This window comes from Nelumbo lutea, chromosome 1 (assembly GCF_056320005.1).
Source record: "Nelumbo lutea isolate HS-2025 chromosome 1, American lotus-T2T, whole genome shotgun sequence".
Lineage (NCBI taxonomy): Eukaryota > Viridiplantae > Streptophyta > Magnoliopsida > Proteales > Nelumbonaceae > Nelumbo > Nelumbo lutea.
Window position 1 is genome coordinate 126,888,929 of NC_142684.1, and position 3,975 is coordinate 126,892,903.

The 3,975-nt window shown below is 41.2% G+C and overlaps 1 pseudogene; it reads right to left on the reverse strand.

Moving 5' to 3' along the window:
• Positions 1 to 1,108: 1,108 nt before the first annotated feature.
• LOC148877420 (cytochrome P450 704B1-like) lies at positions 1,109 to 3,445 on the reverse strand (annotated as a pseudogene).
• Between the last annotated feature and the right edge of the window lie 530 nt (positions 3,446 to 3,975).

Here is a 3,975-nt window from a genome sequence, read left to right on the forward strand (position 1 = left end):
ACCGGTGCAGTGCTGAGGTGATTTTGTCTGGGCCAGGTCGTCTTCGAGGTGATTCATTCGCTTGGGTCGGGTAGACGCAAACTAGGCGTTGATGTTCAGTTCGCGAACTGAGATGATCTTAGCCCGAAGTAACTTCGGCTCTGGATATCAGCGTACTCGAGCTCGATTTGTGGCGAGCTGATACTTGCTGAGTTGTCACCCGCGTTGTCACGCCCACGTGTCGATCTGTTTATGTCAAGTTATCGTTTATGCCGTCACGTCCACGTGTCTCCCTACCACGAGGTAGGGCCAAATTCCCCTCCATCAATATGGAACCCTTGTGTAAATCCTGATTACTAGTCAGAGAACTTACCACCTGATGTCCCGGTGCGATATAAATCAGAATTATCTGCTTATCCAAACGTTTCAAAAACAGCTGAACCAGTTTCGTTGAATCTTTCAGCTTAACCGTCCCAAATGGGCCCTAGGCCTTTCACAATTGGGCTGACAAACACTTAACAACAGTGACAATGTTGCCCATCAAAATAAAAGTGGGTTAATATAAGGGACTGACACTTTAAGTTATCGTATGGATTGATAAGACATAAGACCAACGCAAATAGACAGCTAGGCCTAAATAATGGGTTGTCCGCTTGAATGTGATGCATTAATAATGGGCTGTCCCAACTCCAATACTCTTGTTATATTTTGAGGGGAGGGGATGTTGGTACCACAACCTTTATCTCGCGTGGGGTGTATTTGTGATATAATCCAGTTCAATCCAGGTTATAATAACAGTTCAAACTATGTTGCACCCTCAAATTAAACCAAACTAATAGCTTGTGACCATCGTGTGGAGCTAGACTAAACCAAGCAATCTACGATATTTCCACAATACAAAATACCCCCCACCCCCCTTAATGAACGAAACCAATCTGGTTCACATGTCAAAGAACTACTTGGGTTTGGTTTGAGATTGAGAGTGCAATGAATATGCAACAGCCTTCACATCAAACATCATGTGTTTAAATTGAAAAAGGTTGTAAGCCCCAAGTAGTAAATAAAAAGATTAACAACACATCTAAAAACAACAGAAAGCCTAAATTAGCTTAATCTACCAAATGAGAAGTTAAGAGAGTCTGGTTACAATGAGCTTCAGTCCATGTTCCATTGATAGAATTGTCATCATCCTGTATGTACTTGACAGGATGCTTGGGCACCAGTCTGAACTCGAAGAATCTGCACAAGATGGCGAGTGTCATCTTCATCTGCAGGTACGCGGAGTCCTTCCCCAGGCATATCCTGGGCCCAGCCTGCAAAACAAAGGAGCACGTTAATAATAATAATAATAATAATAATAATAATAATAATAATAATAATAATGAGGTCTGTGGAATGTAGGTGACTCTGTCTGTCTACTCCGGTATGAGTCAGAGTGACTAAAGTTACCTGGAATGCAGTGAACTTGAACGGGGAGGAGTTGTGGAAGAAGCCATCCTTGAAGTAGGGGACATAGGTCACCATCCCTCCTGCTTTAAGTTTGGTTCCATCAGGCAACACATCATCCTTTAGGATGCCCTTGGGGTCATACAATTATACATTCATTTTCAGGTGGGTCAAACCACGATTACCAACCAAACATTGTTTTCTTTATTACTTTACTCTGCAAAAGCTAAACCAGATGTAGTAGAAATTTCAGGGGTCGGGTCAGGATTCTGGTTCTGGACCACCATTTCAATGTCTCCCGCATAATTTTATGTACTATGTCACGATCACTATGCCTTATGAGCTTAACGACTCCTGAAAGATCAGTCTCAAATAAGAACCGGAGACAGATGACACACCTGAGGGACTGCGGGGTATAAACGAAGTGTCTTTGTAATGGCTGCATTCAAGTAAGACAACTTTCCAAGCGAATCATAAGTTAGGAACCCTGCAAATTGGGTTACTGTTTCGTTGAATGATGTGTGGTCTTCCGGGTCTTATGGAAGCAAACGGAGCTTCTCTTCTTTAGCCCTATCTTCCTCAAATGCTTTGAGCTCTGATTACAGCTTAGCAGCTACATGTGGATGAGTCATTATCATGTAGATAAACCAAGAAATTGTTGTGGCCGTTGTGCCACGTCCAGCAATTACGAAGTTGAGGACCACATCTCTTAGGCTCTTGTCAGTTAAGTTATTGTCTGGGTCCTCGCTCAGCTCAATGAATCTTGCCAGTATGTCATGCTTTATCTGATAAAACTCATCATTGGTTTAATCCGTTAAATGAAGAATAAACAGAGCAACAGAGTGAAAAATACTCTAAGTTCTTAGTTTTGGATTTTGGGTAACAAAATGGTTTCATCATCATCAGTCTGCCTACCTTATCATCCTTACTGTGAACTCTAGCTTCTTGTATCTCTGCTTTCCTTTTCCTAATCACAGAGTATGTGAAACTATCAATAGTTTTAATGCTTTCACCAAGTTGAGCTTCAGAGCCCACATTGAGAAATTTCTTTATTCTCCAAAAAGGATCAATGAACGGAAGAGTGACAATAATATTTGCAGTGTCAAAAGCCCGAGCAAAGCAATTCTCAGGTAACTCAGGAGCCAAGCTTCCAATTTCTACTCCAAATCCCACCTTACATATAGAGTCCAAGGTCATCCTCATTAATAATTCCTAACCAAGAGAAATTCCAGAACCCACTAGCAGTGCAACATGGTTATGGTTACAAAATGCAAGATTTAAATTGTATGTTATTAGGGACATATAACAAAGCAGAAACTTGTGAATGCATGTTTAGTAGAAAATAAATATAGGGTCAGAGACTTGCTAGTGACCTGCATGTCTACTTGTTGGTTTTGAGCAGATGTTTGGGATAAAATATAAGAGAGCTTCAAGGCATACTCTCTAAAATCTAAATACAATGGTGCTGAAATCCCTCAGGTTCTTGGATGCAAACTCGAAACTTGCAGTCTTCCTTTGCTTCCTCCACAACTCCCCATCTGAATTGAATATCCCATCTCCAAGCAGAACTTCCATGTATGAATGGTAAACTTCACCCTTTAAAGAAAAGTATAAGCTCTTCTTAGAAATTCAGGATCTATCTTCAAGGGCAAACAAGAAATATAATCTACTTGACTTGATAACTGACAAACTTTACCTAGGGATAGTTAGCAAAGTTAGTCTTGAGAACATGTTCCACATTAACAGGATCTTCAATGCAAGTATATGTAGTGAAGGGCATAGGAACCTTCACAGTTTTCCAGTCAGACAGATATTCCACAAGCCAATCGTGCATCCAGTTGTAGTTCATTAGCTGTTCAATTGCTGCTCCAACAAGAGGCCATGTTTTAGGTCCTTTCATGTTCCTCTCGTTCCATCTATGAACAAAGACCCATGATATAAGCATGCAAATGAACACCACCATTCCCTTGCTATATCCAGTTGGAGATGAAGAAATTGATGAAAGATTCTATTATTCCATTTCAGAAACAAAATGAATAGAAAGGGCTATGTAAATTTTAATAGAGATGTCAAGACGATTTGGTGCTTATAAAAGGTATGGGAAAACAGTAGCTAAGATGTGGGTAAGTGGTGATGCCAATGAACCTGCTATCTTTTATCAACAATCTTCCTGTGTATGGGTGTAGGATGCCTTCACTCCTTTAGTGTGGCAAACCTAACTCAAGTTGTGCATATTGATGGTGCGTAATCCAGCCGGTCCTATCTATCAATGATCTTGCCTCTGGCTGGAGCAAAAGGTGCTTGAAACGGAGGAGAAAGCGAGTAATCTCCAAGGAAGAACCCGGTGATAGTGCTCCGAAACTCAAGTTAGTATTTCCTCAAATGCAAGATAAAAAAACATGATGGTGCAAAGTTATCACATACCTCCTTCTTGGGGGAGAAGGGAGCCTTTTATAACCACTTCGCACACTCACTCCCAAGCTCCTGTCAGGTCGGGTATCATTACCTCTGCACTTCTACCAGTTCGGGTGTCATCACCTCTGCTGGGTC